General features: G+C 41.2%; 1 long non-coding RNA gene across 1 annotated transcript; it reads left to right on the forward strand.

The window, feature by feature from the left end:
• The first annotated feature begins 3,006 nt into the window (after positions 1-3,006).
• Positions 3,007-8,205, forward strand: LOC123588412. The gene is made up of 2 exons (XR_006707833.1): positions 3,007-3,110; positions 7,029-8,205. It is a non-coding gene; the product is annotated as an uncharacterized LOC123588412 (long non-coding RNA).
• Positions 8,206-10,127: the final 1,922 nt, after the last annotated feature.

Here is a 10,127-nt window from a genome sequence, read left to right on the forward strand (position 1 = left end):
ACGCCCTGATAGCTGGGAAAACATTACATCTGGATGTGTCTGCAAGGCTGTGTTTGGAAAACATTAGCATTGGAATCAGTAGACTCAGCAAAACAGATCCACCGTTAACCAATGAGGTGGCGTCATCCAATTCCTTGAGGGCCAGAATAGAAATCGATTAGCATAGAAAAGGTAGAGGAAGAGTGAATTTACTCACTGTGCTTCGCTGGGATATACCCATCTTTTCCTCCGACATCAACATCTGTGAGTCTGGTTGTTGGGCTTTCAGACCCAGACTGGGACTTACACTCAGACCTTCGAGTTGGGGCTGAATTTTATCAGTGGCTTCCCTGGTCTCCAGTTTACAGATGGCAGTTGGTAAGACTTCTTGGCCTCCAAACCACATGAACCAATTCCTACCTGCTCTGTTTCTGCAGAAAACCCTGATACACTTTCTGTCTCTCTCGTCTTCTGTCAGAATCAAATAGTCATAAATAATATAGCAAACTCACATTTTTAAAATAATTTTTTGTTCATTTATTTATTTTAGAGAGACAGAGAAGCACGAGTGGGGGAGGGGCAGAGAGAGAGGGAGAGAGAGAGAGAGAGAGAGAGAGAGAGAATCCCAAGGAAGCCCCTTGCCGCCAGCGAAGAGCCCGATGTGGGGCTTGAACTCACGTCCCATGAGATCCTGACTTGAGCCAAACCAAGAGTCGGACACTTAACTGACTGAGCCACCCAGGTACCCCAGCAAACTCACATTATAAGGATAGAGATAAAATACTGGATTTAGTCCATTTTCAGGGTACTTTCATATTATATATTTCATTACATATTTCATCTTCATAAAATATTATAAACTTTAGCCATTTGACCTTCCAAGCCAATGTGACCCTTTGTAAAGTACTAGCCCTATTGGTTGACCGTTACAGTCAAGTTGTTTTCATCCTTGGCCTCCTAATAAAACTGTATCCATCGAGAGACAGAAATCACAAGAGTTATTTTTACATAGACAATTTAACATAAAGGATCAATCACTAGATATAAAAAATCGTTGACTATGTTTTGAAGATCTGAAAAGCTAAAACAGGGAACACTAAACCACCATGGAGATAACAAAACTTCAGGAAGCAAGTGTCCCGAGGTGGTACTTTGATTCTGGTTCTTCAAAGGTTAGAAAAATTGCAAACTGGATTCACTTCCTGCCTTAGGAATCAGCCGCTGTTGTTGGAGTGAAAAAAAAAATATCGCGGGGCGGGGGGGGGTTGCTCACAGCTCAGGGGCAGACAAGAAGCCCCCAGGAAGGAAAAGCCCTCATCCCTACCCCTGCAGCCTTCCTCTGGCCCTCCCTATGGGCAGAACCCACGGGGTATCAATTGGCAGAGCAGATACGTGGTTTGCAGAGACCCAACCTCCCAACACATAGCCTGGTAGAGAGGGTGGTGTGGAGTTAAAGGCCAAAGACTTAGTGATGGCACAACAACCCCGTCCAATGTAGTTAGATCATTTGTTATGTGTCGTTATTACTGAAGAATAGCAATTTCTCAGTGGCATCATAGCTACGTACGGATGAAGGCACAGGGGCCGATTTTTATTTCTATGTGTTTTTTTTTTAATTTTTTTTCATCGTTTATTTATTTTTGGGACAGAGAGAGACAGAGCATGAACGGGGGAGGGGCAGAGAGAGAGGGAGACACAGAATCGGAAACAGGCTCCAGGCTCTGAGCCATCAGCCCAGAGCCCGACGCGGGGCTCGAACTCACGGACCACGAGATCGTGACCTGGCTGAAGTCGGACGCTTAACCGACTGCGCCACCCAGGCGCCCCATATTTCTATGTGTTTTAAACTGGTATTCTATTGCAGGGAAAATCTAAGAGTCGATCCCAAAAGGAGTAACATATATTTCCTCTTTGAGTGGGGGAAACTATCCTGAATTATCAGTTAATGGTATATCCTTTATCCTCCTGATAAATGGATAATACTTCATCCTCCTGAATGTTTTATTTTTAACCCACGTTTCTTTCAGACTTTCAAAAAGGCTTATTCAGAGTTTTTTGCTAGGATATAATGATAAGATACTTCTCAGTGTTAAACCTCTAGTAAGTGTCCCCATTTTCTACAAATTTATAAAGGGTCACTTTCAATTGCCATATGAATTTTTATCTCTATCCCATTGGGTATAAATATAGCTATAAAACTCTTTCTACTGAAATACTTAATGATTCAAAATAAGCTCCATTCACCTAGAGATATTACGCTAAGTGAATTAGGTCAGAGAAAGACAAATACCATACGATTTCACTTATATGTGGAATCTAAAAAACAAAACAAATGAACAAGCAAAACAAGACAGAAACAGATTCATACATACAGAGAACAAACTGGTGGTTGCCGGGGGGGGGGGGGGGTGGGTGGTGGGTAATGGGTGAAATAGCTGAAAAGAATTAAGAGGTACAAACTTCCACTTACAAAGAATTCATGGGGCTGAAAAGTACAGCATAGAGAATATAGTCAATAATATTATAACTTCGTACGGTAACAGATGGTGTGATATGATTCATAGGAAATATATATTTAGTCAAATGACCAAAATAGGTTTCTCAGATACAGTTGATCTTCATTCACAGTTACTGAAAATGCCCCAGAGCCATAGAGGTGAAATGGGGATCTTATTATTAAGGAAGGTAACTTTTGGATTGTACCCAAGCGTGGAGGTAGGTTGCCAGGAGGACCAACTCTGGGATTAGAGTGTTAGAACCTCTAGTCCCTTCCCCTGACCTCTGATGAGGGGAAAGCGCTGGAGACTGAATCAGCCAATAACCAGTAACAATCGTGGTTATGCGATAAAGGCTCCATAAAAAAGCCAAGAGGACTGGGTTTGGAGAGCGTCCGGGTTGGCGACCACGTGGAGATACGGGGAGAGTGGTGTACCTGGAGAGAGCATGGAAACCCCACACCCGTTCCTGTGCCTGACCCGTGTATCTCTTCATCTGACTGTTGATTCGTGTCTTTAATACCATGGTAAACACAATGTTTCCCTGAGTTCTGTGAGCTGCTCTAGTAAATTACAAGAACCTAAGGAGGAGGTTGTTGGAGCCTTGAATCTGTAGCTGGCTGGTCAGAAGCACAGGTAACAGCCTGGGGTCTGTGGCTGGCATCCAGATGGGGGGCTGCGGGGGGGAGTCTTGTACAACTGAACCCCAAACCTGTGGACTTTTATGCCATCTCCAAGTGGATAGTGTCAGAATTGAGTTGAATCGAGTTGAATTCTTGGACACACTGCCGGTGTCCAAGAGTTGCTTGGTGTTGGGGGTGGGGGTGGGGGTGGGTGGGGAACACATGCACAACATTGGACTTGAGTCCAGGAACCCTCTTTCAGGGTGGTAACTAGATTTATTGCAGTGATCACTGTAATGTATGTACATGTCAAATCACTAAGTTGTAACCTGAAAGGAATATAATATCGTATGTCAACTACACTTCAAAAAAAAAAATGGAAGAATTTTATTAATTTTTAAAAATTTTAATGTTTATTTTTTAGAGAGAGAGAGTGTGTGTGTGAGTGGGGGGAAGTGCAGAAAGAGAAGGAGACACAGCATCTGAAACAGGCTCCAGACTCTGAGCTGTCAGCAAAGAGCCTGACTCGGGGCTCGAATCCATGGACCACAAGATCATAACCTGAGCCAAAGTCGAACGCTTAACTGACTGAGCCACTCAGGGGCCTTGAAAGAACTTTATTTTAAAAAAGCAAAAATGAGCTCCATTCAGGGTATAGTATTTTTTTTAATCTTAATTAATTAATTTATTTTGAGGGAGATAGAGTGCTAGCGGAGGAGGGGCAGAGAGAGAGGGAGAGAGAATCTGAAGCAGGCTCCACCCTGTCAGTACAGAGCCTGATGCGGGGCTTGAACTCACAAACTGTGAAAACATGACCTGAGCTGAAATCAAGAGTTGGACCTGACTGACTGAAGCCACCCAGTTGCCCCTGAAGGCTTATTATGAAACTGGCTATGTGTCGTTATTTCTGAAGAACAAAACTCAGTTTAACTATCAAGGGAATTATGCCAATATCATTAACCCCAGACTTACATTTTTAGTAGTTTTTGAATATCAGTAGAAATTCAAGACTATATTGAAGTTTTAATAATTAATCAGAAATACGCAATGTTAATATATTCTATATGACTTATTATACACTGCACAGACATAGACAAGCATACATCACACTATGTAAATGAGACCATAGAGTTGGGGAAAAACCCAGGACTCATTGAGGTAACACCTTCCCTGTTTTAATTTTAAGCAGGTTTACATCATCTTATTACTGAATTCAGAGTAAAACTAAACATTAGGATTGGTCACAAAGAACTATTAACTGCACACTCTACTTACTATAAAATGTTTTCAAAGTAATATTACTAATACTGATATTTCCCTTTAATTTTGTATATCTGTTATCTAAAATAATAATTTAAAAACACCTGTGGTCATAGAAGAATACGCAAGAATTGCTCACCATGGCAAAAGGCACTGTGTTCGTGAAGAATGTAGTTTTAATAGTGACAAAAGTAGTTTCCTTTATCAAAATATTTTTTGAAAGACACATATCCAGATTTTAACCATTTGGTATTATATATTGTCCCATTCCTTCAAAACATTTTTTTTTCAAGAAATACAAAAACTAGTTACCGCCCCTGCCTCAATGAAATTTAAATTCAGTAAGTCTGGAATTTTAGCTCTGTCTGTTCATGTGCATTAATCTTTTTGATGTAATTTTGGAACACAGTGACTGGCCTGAGTTGAGATATAACTATTCACAAATTTTGTCACAATGGTAACATCTGGTTTAGTCCTTGCCATCCCACCTTAATGAGCAAGTGTCTACGATATGTTACCTATTTAAATAACATGTTCAACCACTGTTTACAGAATACACCCAGGGTTACGTAAAAGGTTAAAACACTTTTCCAGCTAAGAAAACTGGAACAAGAATTCCTTGGTCAGGTTGTATCCTGGATCGAGTCCACCAGAACATATTCAACAGATAATCTACTTGATGATATAACTGAGGCACAAAAAGAGAGAAAAGACTTCTCCTTGGTTTGTATCTATTCATTTTAATTAGTTTTTGGTTATTGTGGTTGCTGTAAACTTTCAGGAACTTGTTATTGCTAATTAAATTTTAGTTTGAAGACATAAACATGTACAGTGATTGTGCCAACAGGTGGGAAGGTTTATTTTGGATATCTTAAAGATTATTACTTCTTTTATGATCAGAAACACCTGCAATTTTTGGGTAACTGATTAATATGCAGGTTGCTATACCATAGCAGCCCTGCGAGTAGATAAAACACATTCAGTTCAGTAGTGAGGCATTAGGATTTCAAGAAGCTTGTGGAATGATTATTAAATTCACAGAAAGACTCTCCATTTTGAAAATGCTTTTTTTTTTTTTTAGTAATAATTATGACTTAAAGTGGCCAAATGTGACAGGTCCCCGACTTAATCCTTCAATTAATCTCCACAGTTTTATGGGGAAGTTGTTCACACACGAGGAGAATGAGTTAAAAAGCTAATGGACGGGCACGTGAGCGACTCAGTCGGCTGAGCATCCAACTCTTGATTTCGGCTCAGGTCATGATCCCAGGGTGGTGGGATTGAGCCCTGTGTTGGGCTCCACATTCACCTTAAGATTCTCTCTCTCTCTCCCACTGCCCCTCTCCCCGACTTGCTTGTTCTCTCTCTCTCTCTAAAATAAAAAAATAAAAATAAATTTTAAAAAGCTAATGACATTTGTCTTGGATCACACAACCAATAAATGACAGTGTCATTCTTCCCATAGAAGCACCTAAGAGCTGGTTTTCCTTAGAACAATTATTTTCCCACAGTTTCAAGGGGCCATTACACAAAGGTAAAACTGAAAAAACCTTCAAACTCCAGGAGCAAAAGAACCTCTTGGTTCAAAGCCGGATGTTGAGCCAAACCTGAGACACCAAAATAACTCTTGACTTCATATCTGGCATCTTCAGCAGCAGGAGCTCCATTCATTTGTACCTGTAACCACCTAACGGTGTACAATCCAGCCACGTGCTAGAGATCTTTCCATCGATGTTCCCTCTGTGCTGTTCAAATTCCAAAGCTAGGGCCACCCGGGTGGCTCAGTCGGTTAAGCATCCAACTTCAGCGCAGGTCATGATCTCACCGTTCATGAGTTCAAGCCCTGCATTAAGGTCTATACTGATAGCTCAGAGCTCGGAGCCTGGAGCCTACTTCAGATACTGTGTCTCCCTCTCTCTCTCTCTGTTTCTCCTCTGTTCACTCTCACTCTCTCTCGTCTCTCTGTCTCTCTCTCTCTCAAAAATAAGTAAACATTAAAAAAAAATTTTTTTAATTCTAAAACTAACATTCCTAGGCCCAATTCCCTCTTCAGCTATCAACCTGATCTCTGCAAAGGTTTCAGTAGGTGCTGGTTACTGTTAGCTCACAAGCTCATTCAGAGAGCCAGAAGGTCTAGATGCCAGAGAAGCTTTTGATACATCTCTGGTATGAACCACCGTACCTGACACATAGTAGAATGTGTTGAATGGATAAATAAACAAACGAGTAGGTGAATGAAAGTATGTCACAATGACAAGAGAAAAGTTATTTTTGGGGGATTTACTACAAGTTTAGCAAGACAACCAAGGATAGAGAGAGAAGTCTCTTAGGCACTGTTGCTCTCCAACTCTTTTGGTCATTTGCTCATTTTTTCCTGCTGGAACTCTAAGACAAGGGCACCATGCTCAACTGCCTCTCTTTTCCCCAGCACCCTCCCGACAGATGAACCCTCCAACCAACAAGGGAGTTAGTACAAAAATCAGTCTATCTGTTTTAGTCAGTGGTGGGCTGGAAAATTCTGAGCAACCGTGGGGGAGGGGGCAGGGAGCAAAAAGCACAAGGGGGCTCCATGCAGACTGCCGTAGACTCCTGAGACAATGGAAGAGCCTAAAATGGTAAAATGAGAAGACCTTTGTAAGTTACCTGATTCAATGCTTTCTCTATTTTACAGGGAGTACCTGAGATCCAGCAGGAAGCAACTCCTCAGGGTCGCAGAGTTATGGCTGAAACCAGGCCACACACCCCTCATCCTGACGGGTCATTCCAAAACATTGGTCCACGGATACTGCTCATGGGAGTCAACTTTCCACAGCATACTGGAAAAGAAAATGTGTGCTCACTTATTTAGCACTGCTCTCTCTCATAAATAACATAATATTAACATAATCTCATAAAATAACAGAATTAATGTCTCATAAATAACGACTCATTGTCTTCACATTGGAGAATGTTCTAATCCCACACCATAAGTAGCATGCTTTTCATTATTCGTCTAGTTAAAGTCAATACCAGGTCTCAGATGAAACGCAATTGCCAAGATGGAAAGGGAATCAAAACAGGCCAGTATCTGGTAACACTATCTGTCCTCGATTTTATGTAATCTAAGGATAAGCCCCCACCATGATATTTTTTGAGACTCTGAGGCAGTTTTTATGCCTCTACCAGAGAAAGTAAGGATCAGAATCTTCCTATCAATAGTAGGGAGGATTGTTCCAAAAGTTCTCTTCCCTGGCAATCATTGACAGATTTAGGAAAGAAAGGCAGGTATTTGCTTTTGCTGTTTCTGTCAACATGACTTCTGGTCAGAGGCACATCCACTTTTTCAAAAAGAACAGATTACTAAAGTCAAAAGATCTGCATTCAAGATCTAGCTCTGCCATCTCTGGGTCGGGACACTCAACATCTCGGGACCTCCATTTCCATGGCTGGGACACTCAACGTCTCTGGACCTCCATATCTGTCTGTAGAGTGGAAAGGATATGAACACTCTGATTTTTCAGTATTATGGAAATCAAAAGTGGTGATGCATGAGAAAAGATGTGGTAAATACTCTGCTTTGTTATTTACCAATATACCTTCTAGAGAGACAAAGTAATGTGTTTAAAATAGACCAATGTTTAGAGAATAAGTCAAGATCGCTTTGTTGACAATTTGCTTATGAAGTACACAGCTTTCCAATTTTGAGAATTGATCCCAGTGAAAAAAGCAAAATATGATGTATCTGTCTGAACTGAAGATAACTCTAGGTCAATTCATGCTCTATTAACCAAATAAAGGCAAGTAGTAACTATCCCAGATGTTTCAAAATTTCACAAAGATTGTACAAAAATAAATTTATGGGAACTGCATTGCTTTTATTTTTTTAAAGTTTATTTATTTATTTTGAGAGAGAGAGTGAGAGCGAGAGCACAAGTGGGGTAAGGGCAGAGAGAGGGAAAGTGTATTCCAAGTAGGCTCCATGCTGTAAGCGCAGAACCCAATGTGGGGCTCGAACTCATGGACCGTGAGATGGTGACCTGAGCTGAGATCAAGAGTCGGAGGCTTAACCAACTGAGCCACCCAGGCGCCCCGGAATTGCATTGCTTTTAACAATGTGGTTAATTTATTACTTGCTCCGCAAGTAGTCTACTTTTAGGTTTAAAAAATAATCAGAGAAAACAGTGAAGAAAAAAATAAGGCTTGCAAAGCTCTGAGTGAAACGTGTATTGACCACTGTACAGGTCCCCCTGTGCTCTTGTCTCTAGTTTCCTCGCTGTCCCTTACGTTAAAGAACCAAACCCCGGTATTACCCAGTCACAGTCACTAAAATTCCGTGGCTGTTTTCAGAAAAGCTAATGGCGTTTCAGAAAAGCTATTCATGGTTCATTCAGATTTCTTCACAGAGGGTAATAAGGTAGTGAACAAGTATTGTTTTTAATTGAAAAGTTGTCTCTCAAAAACAGTATTGAGTTCAATGGCTATTGAGTATTTGAAGTAAGATAATGATCTTCACAAAGTTTCAATGAGCGCACTTGTTTCATTGAAGTAGATTTTCCACTTGAAGTATTTATCAGTTTGGGAAGGGAATTCTATTGTGCTGTGGTATTTTATGTTACTGCAGAAAAGACATCGTCCACTTGGAAAGTGTTTGCCTTTTTTTCTGAAGCAAGCTAAATTCGGTGACACGTGGTAAAAATAAAATAAGTTCATTATGTGAAGGTGCCACGGATATTTATGGTGTCCAATAATAATCACTGTATTTAATGGCCTGTCCTTATTTTTTCCACTCCGGGACCTACGTACCAAAGTGCCTAGCTGATAGGTGTCCCATACATATTTTAATGAATATCCATGCGGACCGATCTCTGTTTAAAAAAAAAAAAAAGATATTTTCTTTTGCCAAATGGAAGAATTGCATAAACCATGGTGGCAAATGCTGTGGGAGACACCTTTTCCCGTCTACATCTGCTACCCTTCCTTGGGTTGCATTCAGTTATCAGGGAGACAAGCCAGTCATGGGTTGGCTGAGCCTCCACTGGTCACTCCACCAGGGGTTGGTCATGTTGGATGCAACTCCAGCCAATGAGGCGAGAGGGCGATCTACAGGGGACTCACTCTAAAGTAGGATACCAGAAGGAATGTGCTCTTCACTGTCCATCCAGCCTCTGGATATTTTGTGTGAGCACATGTTTGCAGCTGCTGCAGCCACCTTGTGACCATGAGGAAAGGCAGGAAATGGCTCAATGCTGTGAGGAAGGCAGAGCAGAAGGAGGAAATCTTTTTCCTCCATGATGTCCTGAGTCTCTGACTTAATGACCCAGGGAACCACCCTCCCTCCAGACTGCTTGCTGGGAGTTTCCCCTTAACTTTTGAGCTCAGTGTTCTGTTACTTTCAAACAACACGATTACAGCTGATGCTTGATATAACCAACAATCAATTAGTTAATTGATTGGTTTTTGGAGTTGAATACCAGAATGCTCAGGGTTTAACTTAATAATAAATCATGACCGGGGCACCGGGGTGCCTCAGTCACTTAAGCTTCTGACTCTTGATTTCGGCTCTGTTCATGATCTTACAGTTCATGGGATCAAGCCTTACATCAGGCTCTGTGCCACAGCACTGAGCCTGCTTGGAATTCTTTCTCTCCCTCTCTCTCTGCCCCTCCCCAGTACATGAATGTGCACGTGTGCACCCTTGCTCTCTCGGTCTCAAAAATAAAAATAAACAAACTTAAAAAAATAATAATAACTTATCACCTTGTCCTGGTCCTAGCTCTTACAGGACATCAAA

This window comes from Leopardus geoffroyi, chromosome D3 (assembly GCF_018350155.1).
Source record: "Leopardus geoffroyi isolate Oge1 chromosome D3, O.geoffroyi_Oge1_pat1.0, whole genome shotgun sequence".
Lineage (NCBI taxonomy): Eukaryota > Metazoa > Chordata > Mammalia > Carnivora > Felidae > Leopardus > Leopardus geoffroyi.